This window comes from Zea mays, chromosome 5 (genome assembly GCF_902167145.1).
Source record: "Zea mays cultivar B73 chromosome 5, Zm-B73-REFERENCE-NAM-5.0, whole genome shotgun sequence".
In the NCBI taxonomy this organism is placed as follows: domain Eukaryota; kingdom Viridiplantae; phylum Streptophyta; class Magnoliopsida; order Poales; family Poaceae; genus Zea; species Zea mays.
In genome coordinates this window covers 21,724,216-21,738,454 of record NC_050100.1, presented here as the reverse complement: position 1 = coordinate 21,738,454, position 14,239 = coordinate 21,724,216, and positions in this window count along the sequence as shown.

Genomic DNA, 14,239 nt, shown 5'->3' with positions numbered 1-14,239 from the left:
TATGGTGAAAATCTCATAACTAATTATTAGATCAAGTTCTAGAAATCTGAACCAAAATAAATAAGATCTAAATAAAAGGGCTCAAATCTAATTATTTCACTCATCACCCTAATTGGCGCTTGAATTCATATTAAGTGACACCTAGTCCACTGATCGCATTGCCATTTTGTATGTCCAATGTGTCTCTCCTTGATTGGCAATCGTGTTTGGCAAAGTGAAGTTAAACACATTTACATGAGCACAGCTAAATGCTAACAAATACAAGTGATATATTCTAGTTTGGTGGATTGATCGGAATATTTGCTGGTTTGTATATGAGTTGAGTTGAAACTTGCAATTAATTGATTGTGAGCTATATAAGGTACCTTCTTTATTGACCAAAGTTCATTTGGGGGGTATATGAGGTGCTTGAATTATTTATACACACATACACTTGTTGCTTTCTATAAGATTAATTAAATAGACTAGTTGCTTAGTTATCAAGTATGTATATATTTTTAATAAATTCACGAGACATTAGTTAGTAAGTGGTTTTAACAAGTTGATTTCATGTTTCATTCAATTTGAAGTAGAATACCTAAATATGTTGAAATATGTTCAATATTTAAAATCTGAGTGGGCTATTATTATAGCCATGTACAAGTGATTAAATTTATTTAGATTGACTTGAAATTTAGTTTGCATGCTCTACACTTACGGTAGCAGATGTTGTGCGAATTTCATGATAGATGGATAGGTGAAACTTATTGATGAAGCCAATCTTGTCAACACTAACGCAACAGTTTTCAGCATGTACCTATTATGGAAGATCTTGTGGCAGCCAACAAATATGAAGTCAAATGGGTCTCAACTTTTACAATTGTTAGTTGACTTATTAAAGCACATCTCCCTGAGCACTTTCACCCGAGGACACGTTGTGGCACCGGACCTGTCCCGAGGCCAATGGTCTCATCATACAAGTCCGGACCATGGGCCCCGCTGCGCAGTTCCTTAGTATGCGGTTATAAGAAACCACGTAGGTATTTGCCTTGACACAGTAGGAGAGGGTACCCTAGTTTTGGGTACCGACAGTGACCCATGGGCCCATCTCAGTACAGGTTACAAACCTGTAGGTGGGTCCACAACTGCGATTTTGTTTCAAGCAACCTGGTTGCGACTGGCGCACAGCGGTGCCACGCTTGTTCTCACGCTTGCTGTTAGATCACTTGCTGTCACACACGTTTTTACGGTTTACTAATTGACGACCTCATGTCTAATGGTATGCTCGGTCGTGCGCATAACATTCGATAGACAGGAGACGATCCCATCCACAGCAGGATCTAGATCCCAGGTGTATTAGATGGGGGTCCCATCCTAGCGGCGCGGCACTCACTCCCTCGAGCAAGGGCAAGCAACCCGAAGGTAGAAACTCCACCCTCCGACTCCGGGAAAGGGAGGAAGGAGGCGTAGGTTGCGCCACGATGACGGGTCCCTCGTCAAGGGGCCCGCCACGAAGTATCAAAGAACTATGGGGTGGAGGCACAGGGTAGCTCCCGGGTCCATAGTATGCGGGTGGAGTTGTCTCGTTGCCTCCGCCACCTCCACCATCATGTGTACGCGACCGCTCCCAACAACACTAGTAGTAGGAACACCGACAACCACATATACGACCAAACCAGGGTTTAGTCCTGCATATGACTCAATGTTGTTGTTTAGTATCGCACCCATGGGACCCACACTTTATTGTACTCGATCCTTTGAGACATGCAACCGGACTTGACGAGCAGAGCTCAAGAAGCCAACCTTTAAGCTAGAGCGAGGTCTGGTACCCTAGGTGCGCAGTTCTAGGTACTAGGGCACCTGTTATAGAGTGGTGGAGTATGCAGGCTTAGGCTACAGGACCAGGCTAAGTGGCTACATGACTCCGGACCACCCTAGGAAACAAGTGTCTTTTCTCCAGACCTAGTCCCCAGCGATCTGAACCTCTTTCAGCAATAAAAGTAGGTCCCAAACTAAGTCTTGCATAAGCAACTGGACTCGACGAATAGAGTTTAGGAGGTCGGTCTTTAAGCCAGAATGAGGTCTGGGACCCCAAGTGTACTAGGGCACTTGTTACTGAGTGGTGAAGTATGTAGGCTTAGGGTACAGGACCAGGCTAAGTGGTTGCAAGACTTCTAAACCACCCAGGAAACATGTACCTTTTCTCCTAGTCGGCTTTCTGCGATCTGAAACTCTTTCTGCAGTAAAGGGGCACGAAAATAAGCTATAAGTCAACTAACTCAATTTAGATCTCATCATAGCAACAAGATTAGGGAACCGCATGGGGTTGGAAGAAATAATGCTTGTGTGTTAAAACAGGAAAGAAAAATTATCGCAAAGAATGAACTAGGGGTAAATCTTTCATTTATAACTTGGTACACATGAGCTGTGAGAGGTACACCAGGGATTAGGTTTATGAGGCCGAACCCCACTGTACTGGACAACACATAGGTGCTACCTAAATATAAAGGAAGAAACTCATTTCCCGTCCTGCCCTTGGGGGGGTAAAACTTATGGAGATCCTCCATGTTCCATGGATCTTCGCTCGTTGACGAGATCCACATCTTCATGTTGCAGTTGTTCCTGCATGGATTCATCAAAAGACTCGACCCGTGGTGAGCCCATGAGGATTTCCGGGTGAAGACAGGCTCTAGGCCCGTAGGCCAGGAAGAACGGGGTCTCCCTAGGATATCCACCCCCATAAAATTAACGACCAAAAGGGTCCAATCATTTGTAGAGCTTGATCAGGTGTGTGTTTTCTTTGCATGGAACCGGCATGCATTGCAAGACTTTACTAGCTCAGTTGCATCTAGGAGGGTAGTTAGCCAGTAGAAACCATGCTGGAAGGCCTTACCGACCAACGTGTGTGATGAAGAATGACTTCCACTAGCCTCCATGGATCTCCACGAGTAACTCGTGGCTCTCTTCCTAGGTAATGCACATCATGAGAATGTCATTGGCGTCACGGCGATAGAGATCTCCCTCCACCACTGTGTAGTGTTTAGTCAAACGCACTATGCACTCAGCGAATACATGGTCTTCAGAAAAGGATGTTGTCCTTCAGGTAGTCCCGGATCTCCGAGATCCATGCATTGGGTCCACCCTGAGCAACTGGATGGTCACACTAAGAGGTCTGAGGACCCTCAGTAGCGCACACAATCCTTTGTGGGCTCCATGGATGGAATGTCGCTGGGACCGCTAGCTTTGAGGTGCCAGTCTAACCCTCTTCACCCAGTTCAGTAGGCTGGGTGGAAGAACTCAGTAGTCGTCTTTCGAAGATGCCCTAGGACACGAGTGCCCAAGTTGATGTCCTCATGGAGAGTCCATCTATTGTTGAGTTGTTAGCACGAGTAACATGCTGCAGTTCCAAGGCGAAAACAAAAGTGAGAAGTTGCTCAGTAAAAGATCGGGCGAAAACAGAGGTATTGCCAAACACAAACTGAGAAGCTTCTTGGTTATCTAAACCATTGCTAAGCAAAAGATCTTGCGAGATTTAGAGTGGCTCAGGCCGCTAGAGCATAATACCTTACGTCCACTGCGAGTTGTATTGCTTGAGTGTGATTGAAGATCCAGTCTCCCTTTGTAGTGCATGTGCTTTCCCTTTTAGTCCAAGGGCGGCACATACAAGGGTGTTGAGCAGCCTCGACAGATGGGCCCCAACAAACTAGTCTTAAATATATACGAACAGAGTAGTAGGTGCAACAAAGGACAGTGATCTTCTCCATGGACGTTGTGCAGATAATTAGACTAGGCGTGTCTTGCACCCCAATTATCGGCTTGTGCCTACAACAGAGTGTACCTGGTATGCTGACATATGTAGGGGTCGGGCACACTAACATGTGCGAGAGTTAATGTGATGGGAGTGTGCATGCTACCTAAGCCAATGACTGCCCATGATGGTGTCATCCTCATGCATGTCGCTAAGAGACAACCGCCTGCCATGGTTTCAGGTGACGCACTATGCAAGCCCTATGAGTGGTACTGTCATGAAACTTCCCTCATTGGTAATACGCGGAGCGGTCATTCATGGTTGTGTGGCTTGACAAAAGCCTGCCCATGCCTTGTGCATAGCAAGGCACGACTCACCCGCTCGCATTGAATGCAGACGACGAGCTTGCTTCCAGTTGAAGGCTTGTGCCATGCCTGTCCGAGCGGCACTGGACCCTTGTCCGAGCAAAAAGTGGGGACCAAGGGCGCATGCTAGCCTAAAGACTTGGGTCTCACCTGCTAGAGATTCGGATGCCAGACAGGGAGGTCTAGGACCCACCCATAGGGGTTTGGATGGCAAACGTGGAGGTCCAAGATCCGACCATGGAGGTCCAGACTCATGACGGTAGTCCCTGAGCACTTTTACCCCTAGGACACGTGGCGACACCAGACCTGCCCCCGAGCAGGGAGCGGGTCCCGTGGCCAATGTTCCAGTCAGATGGGTCCAGACCCATGGGCTCGGCTGCTCAGTTCTTTAGTACGTGGTTATAGGTAACCACACGGGTATCTGTGACACAGTAGGAGAGTGTACCCTAGTTTTGGGGTACCGACATCTACCATTATCATCATCTCCATCATGACCTCTACTAGGGTCAGTTGTGCTCTCGTCACTCCTGACCTCTTCATCATCTTCTTCCTCTTCAATTTCATCGTCGAATTTGACCCCCCTTTTCCTTTCCTTTCAGAAAGACCAAGTCTTGTCTTTGAAAGTCGCCTAGAGGGGGTGGATAGGCAGAAACTGAAATTTACAACTTTAGACACACTATAAGTCGGGGTTAGCGTTAGAACAAATGTCAAGTCTGGGAGAGAGGGGAAAAACAAATCAACCAAGAAATAAAGCGGATAGTCATGGTGAATTGTTTTACCGAGGTTCGGTTCTAAAGAACCTAGTCCCCGTTGAGGTGGTCACAAAGACTGGGTCTCTTTCAACCCTTTCCCTCTCTCAAACGATCACTTAGACCAAGTGAGGCTTCTTCCTTAATCTCACGGGTCACTTAGACCCCGCAAGGATCACCACACAATTGGTGTCTCTTGCCTCGCCTACAAAGCACTTGAGAGTAATAAGTGAGAAAGAAAAGAAAGCCGAGCCAAGCAAACAAGAGCAACAAAGAAACACAAATGATCCTTTCACAAGTTATAATGCGCTAGAGTTGAATTGAGAACTTTGAGTGGATCGATCACTTGAATTGTGTCTTTGGAGTGGAGTCTATTGCTCTTGTATTGAATGCAATGTGTTGAATGCTTGGATGGTTGAAGTGGAGGTGGTTGAGGGGTATTTATAACCCTCAACCCCAAACAACCGTTGGGAATGGGCTGCTGTCGATGGGCGCACCGGACAGTTCGGTGCGCCACCGGACACTGTCTGGTGCGCCAGCCACGTCACCCAACCGTTAGGGTTCGGGAGCAGACGACGGTTGGAGGCTTTGTCTTCTAGTGGCACCGGACAGTTCGGTGCTGCACCGGACAGGTACTGTTCACTGTCCAGTGCGCCTCTGACGACTGCTCTACTCTACCGCGCACTGTTTGCGCACTGTAGCTCTGTTTCTTCAGCTTTTGCAGTCGACCGTTGCGCGAAGGAGTTGTTGCTTCGCTGGTGCACCGGACAGTTCGGTGGCACACCGGACAGTCCGGTGAATTATAGCGAGCGGCGCTGGAGAAACCCGAAGGTGAAGAGTTCGGAATTGTACGGTCCTGGTGCACCGGACACTGTCCGGTGTGCCAGACCAGGGCACCCTTTGGTTTCTTTGCTCCTTTGCTTTGAACCCTAACTTTGATCTTTTATTGGTTTGTGTTGAACCTTTATGCACCTGTGGAATATATAATCTAGAGCAAACTAGTTAGTCCAATTATTTGTGTTGGGCATTCAACCACCAAAATTATTTATAGGAAAAGGTTAAACTCTATTTCCCTTTCAATCTCCCCCTTTTTGGTGATTGATGCCAACACTAACCAAAGCAAAAATAAAAGTGCAGAATTGAACTAGTTTGCATAAGGTAAGTGCATAGGTTACTTGGAATTAAACCAATTTATAATTTCACTTGATATGCATGGTTTGCTTTCTTTCTTTTAACATTTTGGACCACGTTTGCACCACTTGTTTCGTTTTTGCAAATTCTTTTCGAAAGTCTTTTTCAAATTCTTTTGCAAATAGTCAAAGATATATGAATAAGATTGCGAGAAGCATTTTCAAGATTTGAAATTTTCTCCCCCTGTTTCAAATGCTTTTCCTTTGACTTAACAAAACTCCCCCTGAATGAAATTCTCCTCTTAGCTTTCAAGAGGGTTTTAATAGATATCAATTGGAAATATATTTAGATGCTAGTTTTGAAAATATACCAATTGAAAATCAACACACCAATTTGAAATATATCAATTAAAATTTTTGAAAGGTGGTGCGGTGGTGGTGTGGTCCTTTTACTTTGGGCTAATACTCTCTCCCCCTTTGGCATTAATCGCCAAAAATAGAGCAGCCATTTTAAACTTTCTCCTCATTGGTACAAGTAAATAAGAGTGAAGGATTATACCAATTTGGAGTGCGGAGTAACGATGAAGAATAAAATATACCGGTAGAGTGGAGTGGAAGCCTTGTCTTCGTCGAGTACTCCATTTCCCTTTCAATCTACGACTCATCATAGAAATACACTTGAAAACACATTAGTCGTAGACATAAAAGAGATATGATCAAAGGTGTATAAATGAGCTATATGTGCAATGTTTCAATCAAAATTCCGAGAATCAAGAATGTTTAGCTCATTCCTAAGTTTGGTAAATGTTTTCTCATCTAATGGTTTGGTAAAGATATCGGCTAATTGTTCTTTGGTGCTAACACAAGCAATCTCGATATCTCCCCTTTGTTGGTGATCCCTCAAAAAGTGATACCGAATGTCTAAGTGCTTAGTGCGGCTGTGTTCAACAGGATTATCTGCCATGCGGATTGCACTCTCATTATCACATAGGAGAGGGACTTTGCTCAATTTGTAGCCATAGTCCCGGAGGGTTTGCCTCATCCAAAGTAATTGTGCACAGCAATGGCCTGCGGCAATATACTCGGCTTCGGCGGTAGATAGAGCTACTGAGTTTTGTTTCTTTGAAGCCCAAGACACCAGGGATCTCCCCAGAAACTGACAAGTCCCTGATGTGCTCTTCCTATCAATTTTACACCCTGCCCAATCGGCATCTGAATAACCTATTAAATCAAAAGTGGATCCCTTGGGGTACCAAAGACCAAACTTAGGAGTGTAAACTAGATATCTCATGATTCTTTTCACTACCCTAAGGTGAACTTCCTTAGGATCGACTTGGAACCTTGCACACATGCATACGGAAAGCATAATATCTGGTCGAGATGCACATAAATAGAGTAGAGATCCTATCATCGATCGGTATACCTTTTGATCTACGGACTTACCTCCCGTGTCGAGATCGAGATGCCCATTTGTTCCCATGGGTGTCTTGATGGGTTTGGCATCCTTCATTCCAAACTTGGTAAGTATGTCTTGAGTGTACTTGGTTTGGCTGTTGAAGGTGCCTTCTTGGAGTTGCTTGACTTGAAATCCTAGAAAATACTTCAACTCCCCCATCATTGACATCTCGAATTTTTGTATCATGATCCTACTAAATTCTTCACAAGTAGATTTGTTAGTAGACCCAAATATGATATCATCAACATAAATTTGGCATACAAACAAATCTTTCGCAATAGTTTTAGTAAAGAGTGTAGTATTGGCTTTACCGACTTTGAAGCCATTAGTGATAAGGAAATCTCTTAGGCATTCATACATGCTCTTGGGGCTTGCTTGAGCCCATAAAGCGCCTTTGAGAGTTTATACACATGGTTAGGGTACTCACTATCTTCAAAGCCAGGAGGTTGCTCAACATAGACCTCTTCCTTGATTAGTCCATTGAGGAAGGCATTTTTCACGTCCATTTGATAAAGCTTAAAGCCATGGTAAGTAGCATAGGCAAGTAATATACAAATTGACTCAAGCCTAGCTACGGGTGCATAAGTTTCACCAAAATCCAAACCTTCGACTTGTGAATATCCTTTGGCCACAAGTCGGGCTTTGTTACTTGTCACCACACCATGCTCATCTTGCTTGTTGCGGAATACCCACTTGGTTCTACAAACATTTTAGTTAAGACGTGGAACTAAATGTCATACCTCATTCCTCGTGAAGTTGTTGAGTTCCTCTTGCATTGCCATCACCCAATCTGAATCTCTTAGTGCATCCTCTACCCTGTATGGCTCAATAGAGGAGACAAAAGGCTAATGTTCACAAAAATGAGCGACTCGAGATCGAGTGGTTACCCCCTTATGAATGTCACCAAGAATTGAGTTCACGGGGTGATCTCTTTGAATCGCTTGGTGGACTCTTGGTGTCACACCCAGTTTTAGAAGGCAAACCGAATGCAAACCATGTATGTGCCAGGATCAGCAATTCACGTACACAGCAGTTACATAACTGGACATCATCACACGATGCTCAAATAATAATATAAAAGGGGAAAAGTAGTCGATTACATCATATGTCTGAGACATCCACAGTCTTTACAATTATCAAAGTGCGGAAAAGAAACGTAGATATACGCGGCCTTCACAGGCAGCCGACTAGGGGTTGTCGTTAACCCACGCCTAGAACTCATCGTAATCTTGGAACTCCTGGTGGTCTCCTTCCATGGCTTCATCTTCTCTTGAGCAGTGGTTTCAACGTGGACAACCTGGGGAAGGGGGGGTTGGTGTGTAGAGCAAGGGTGAGTACACATCAACATACTCAGCAGGTGTCCTGTTTAGCTGTAGTGGACTAGCTTTTTATGGGGGGTAAGTCAAGTAGTTGCTTTTAGTTGGTCAGATTATTATTACTAGTAGAGAAAGCCAAGTTTTAGAATTAACCCTTGTTATTAACCCAAACGTACCCTTTTCAAACGGAAAGAATACCATTTACCATTACCAGAGTCAATACCAAAACCATCAATCTCATTGCCACCTGTAATCCGAACATCCCTGATCAAGTATCACTAATCACTGGAGCTCCCTTGGCCGCTCATAACCGTGAGCATGGCTGATATATCAGTTTTCATACACTCTACAGAGGTTGCTCACTTTACCCACAAGATGTGATTCCCTTTCTGCCCGGAGATCATGACTCCCCATTGATCACTACCAAGGTGACCCAGCAGGGTATCACTACGTAGCCTTTACAAAGATTCCCCGGGGCTGTAGCCGCCCGTTAGGTTTCCTAAGTGTACCGCACTCCTCCCCAAGGGACAAATCAACCTTGGCAGAGCAAGCCGCATACACCGAGCCCCATTAACGGCACGACGGCGAAGCGAACTACATCCCAGTTCCTCTAATTATTCAGCTAAGGGCGTCCCACTCTACCCTCATGGTTGCACTGTTTTCCCAGGCGGCATCCAACGAACAGGTCCTTACGGAGGGGCACTCGAGAAATCGCTCGAGCCCCCTTAAATGCCACAAGTATATAATCATAAATAAGAGGGAAAACAGCGTACCATAGATAAATCTCATCATGTTCATTGATTAATGTTAAGCACTAGCAATAAGCTAAGCAATAATAATCCGACCCAAATAGGTAAACAAGGATATGGATAACAAAAGCTAGTCAATCCTTAGGTATAACTGTGTAAATGCGGGAAGTGAATTATAGAATGTATAGGACAAAGATGGGTCAAGGGACACTTGCCTCCACCAACCAGTTGTTGCTTAGGGGCTTCTCCTGTGAGTTCCTCGGGCTCTTCAACCAGATCGTGCTCAATACGAGTTCAAACATGCATTCCACACATTTAATACAAAAGAACAGTACACCATACAACAGAATGCAATAAATAAACAGACGTTCCATGCAGGGCTCACAATTACGGCTAAGCGAGAAAGAGAAAAAGACGGCCGAGTCTACAGTCGAGAAGCGATCACGTTACATAATTATAAATTAAATCCCTCGTTTAACAGAAGGACATTAATTTGGACACTGCGTTAAGCATAAGGTAAGGTGATGTTCCCCATTTAATCATTATAAATAGACAAAGATGAATGAAAGGGATTGGTCGTACGGTGAGACGTACGATACATCATTTAAATTGAGATAAGAAATAAATGACTCGCTGCACGACAGATCGTGCAACGTGATTCTTGTATTAATTAAAGGCAAACGTTAAGCGTTGCGCGACGAAACGCACGATGGCTTACGTCAACAGAACTACATTTAAAAACGAATCGTCGCGCGACGAAGCGCGCGACGCAACACATCGACTAAACAACAATTAAAATGGATTAAAATGAGGGTTAAACGAAGCGCGACTACGGTCGCACGCACGAGGGCAGGCTGCGCGTGCCGAGGGCACGCGAACCGTGCAGGCGCGCGGGGTGCGAGGCCGGGGCACGGGCTCGGGCAGGGGCGTGCGAGGGCGTAGCCGAGGGCACGGCCGAGGGCACGGCGCGGGGACCGGGGCGCGACCACCGGCGCGCGGGGCCGAGGCGCGAGGCGCGCGGCGCGGCCGCCAGCGCGCGGCTAGGGCGCAGGGTGTAACACCTCAGGTGTTACTTAGGGTTTTCACTTAAGACTACACAAGCCAAGCCCATCACCACATGTGGTTGAAATAGAACAAAGCACCTCAAACTTGGAACTCAAGGTCCTAAGCATGTGCAACCCATCTTAGATACCATACCCTAACTTATCTTGCACACATAATGGGGAGTTTTGCCCAAACCCTAATTCAAACCCCTTTGGACAAGAGAAGCACTATAAGTAAGTGTGACCAAAAGGTTATGAAAACCCCATGATCTTGACTTGGGCCATTTATAAAAGTTGTAGTACCCTTAATACCCTACAATTAATAGTAAGAAAGTGACCCCAAAAAGAATTCAGAAAAGCCCCAAAAGGTTCACCAAAGGGTTAAGCACAAAAGAAAAATCAGGATTTTTCTAAGTCCAAAACCAACCCTTGGCCAAAGATCACACATGTTCACCCTCATTCAAACTTCAAAACAATTCGACCCAATTTACAAAGTGGCGCCAAATTACCTCTAAAATGCCCTGGAGAAAGTTGACCCCTACCCTAAGTCGTTTGACACGACTTGGCATAGCTTTTGTCCCGGTTTGGACAGCTATGACATAGGCAACTTCTCACCCCTCTATCTCCCTACCCCGACTGTATCTTGGCTTGGAACTCACATAAAAAAGGTAGGATATGGAGCAGGAAAGAGACCGTACACGGTGGTTTTGCCAAGATATGCATGCTAAGGTGCTCAAATCCGCCGTTGAACCATGGCAGAAGCAAGCTCCCACGTGTTCGACGCGGGCTGGCACTCGGGGGCGCGCTCAGAGCACGCCCGTGCGCGAACCCCCGCGCGCCCGCGGCCGCCCGTGACCACGCCCGCACCACGGCTATAAAGCCCGTCCCAGAGCCCGGCTGTCTTCCCCGTTGCCTCCTCAATACCACGCCTAACTCCCCCGAGCTCGCCCATAGCTCCAGCGACCTCCCCGCGACCCGCCAGAGCCGCCCGAGGGCAACCACCGTGGCCAACCCTTTTCCCGCCCTCCTCCGCTCGATCCAAGCCCTCGGATAGCTACCCTGGGAGGCCGTGAAGCTTGCACGAGCTTGAACCGAGGACCCGCACCATCGGAATAGCGCAATCGTGCTCGCCGGAGTTCGGAACCCCGCCGGAGCACGTGGACCGGGTAAGCCTCTGCACCATTTCCAAATTCGTTGCGTGCATGGCCTCCACATCACCCCGTGGAGCTCCTCGTGCACTTTAATTGAACTATACCGTCGTGGTTTGGCCGGAACAGGAGCCGCTGACGACCCCCACCGCCTGTGCTCGTGGCCAGGGTAGCTCCGACCACCTCCGACGCCGACCCGCACACCGACGTGACCGTCGTGACCTCCCCGACGTCACTGACCACCCCGCCGGAGCTCTACTGCCGTCGGTAAGCCTCGCCGCCGTAATCTATGACGCGGGTACTGTTTAAGCCAGCCAAGGAGCGCGGGTCTAGGGGGTTTTGTGCAATGTCAGTGACCCATGCCAATAGTAGACCGAGGACTGTTTTGTGAGAGAAGAGGGAGAGAAAACCCAGGGGCCTCAAAGCAAACCTGTATTCTTTTCCATTTTTGAATTTATTTTTCTTTTAAATATGGCAGAGAACTTAATAAATGCATAACTTGAAGAATAATCATCCAAAAATTGTCAAACCAATTTTGCTACACTTTGGGAAATATGAACTATCAGATAAAAATAGTAAAACCCATAGTTTTTGTATTCTTTTCTAGAGTTTTGAATTAAATAAGAAAACTGCTAAAAACTTAATATTAGAAGGAAAAATAGAAATATTGTTAGACCAGGGTTAAGAAAAATAGTGGAGACACTATCTTAGTAGTAACACTGTTTAAAATTAGTAAACACTCCAGCGTACAAGGTTAAGGAGGGTTTGTTTACTAAAGCTTGTTTATGCTCAAACTTAGGAAAATTAAGAAAAGGGATTAAAAATAGAAACCAGAGGGCAACCATATTTTTCCTAGCATGCCTAAGTCATGTAGTTCACAAGAAAAATCTATTAACCCATAGTCTAGTGGAAAGAAATTACACTTTTAATTATTCATGAAAAATAGAGAAAACTTTAAAAAGTCCTAAGAAAATAATCCTAAGGTGAAAACACCCCAAACCTTGGGATAATTAATGTTTTGTTATTAAGAACATAGGAAAAATATGAAATCTACTGTTTGACATTTTTCAAATAACAAGGTAGTAGAAAGTGCCTTTTTGACATTAAACTTTAGAAAATCACAACTACATAACCACCAATTAACTTTCTGTGATTTTTGGCACAGAAGCATGTTATTACTGTTAGATACCAACAAAAATAACCCTTAGGACAGAACCCACCCCTAGTTAAGAGTTGTAGTGCAAAGTGACCCCTTTGCCCAACTTTTGTTATTTTTGTCCAAGGCATACTCTTTTTATTCTGGATCTCAAATTCATAGAACAGACTATAGTGACCAAGGGTAACCCACTGTAATTTTTACAAGATTTTTGAAAATTTTGAAATCACTGTTGTAGTTCAAACCCACACTAGAATTCATAAATAGAAAATAAAGAAGGGGAAAATGAATGATGGAAATTAGTGTCACCCTAAAACCCTTTGTAAATTGTCCACTGAATTATATAAGGGAAATACAAATCCACTATGCTTATCCTTAACAAAACCTAAACCTAGAGTGATAAGCATAAACCACTAAAAGCCACGTATGACCAAGAAACCCTAAGTTACTAACTAACTTAGTTTTTCTTCCTTTAGCATAATGTTGTTAAATCATGCATAACCATGACATACATATTCATTACATTCGATAGACTGCAACCTCGCTGACGGAGAGTACGTCCTCATGCCAGAGCAAGGAGCTGCTCAGGAGGTAGCCCCGGATCCAGCACTAGAGCCTGCACTAGAGGATCTGCCTGCCACTGCTTTGGAAGGCAAGCCCCGATTTTATGCATAACCTGTTATTTATGCTATTTTACTACACTTAATGGTTGTAGGATTGAATGTGCACTTAAGTGTAGGAGTTGTTTGAAACCCTAGTTGCATGATCTCAGGAATCCTATTGAGATGAATACTAGTATGCTAGGCCGAGTAGCTGCGTTATTAATTAGGATCTCGGTAGAAGTCGAGTGATTTTTCTAGCACTCGCGCGAGGTCAGGAATTGGTTGTACCCACTTTCATATCATAATAATGCTGGTCTGTGGACAACAATCCATGGGGATTGGTTGTCTACGAGATGGGAAATTGGAATAAGGATTAACGTACAGATACCTATGTCAAGCGTTTGAACGTACTAAGCACATACCGAGAAATATGGTAAATCGGTAAGCCTAGTACCTGATTGAACCTGGCAGTGGACTTTACCTCTCACGCGACCTGAGACGTGGTCTCCCATTCCGGTTCTGGTGGGTACAAGTGCGGTCACTGCACGACGGCAGTCGGGGTCAGTGAGGCATTGTACGCCAAGGCGGTGAGCCCTGATCTGCTGACGGGGAATCGATGGGGACGGTTGATGTGTGTGGGGACGGAGTGCCCCTACATGTCGTGTGTTTAGGTTTACCTTGCAAGGATAAAAACTCGATTCGAATCGTCTGCTTCTCGCAGCTAATGAGACTGCTTGATCCATTGTACTGCATTGAGTAACAAGTGGAAATGTGATGAGTTGATACAATACTCAGCCT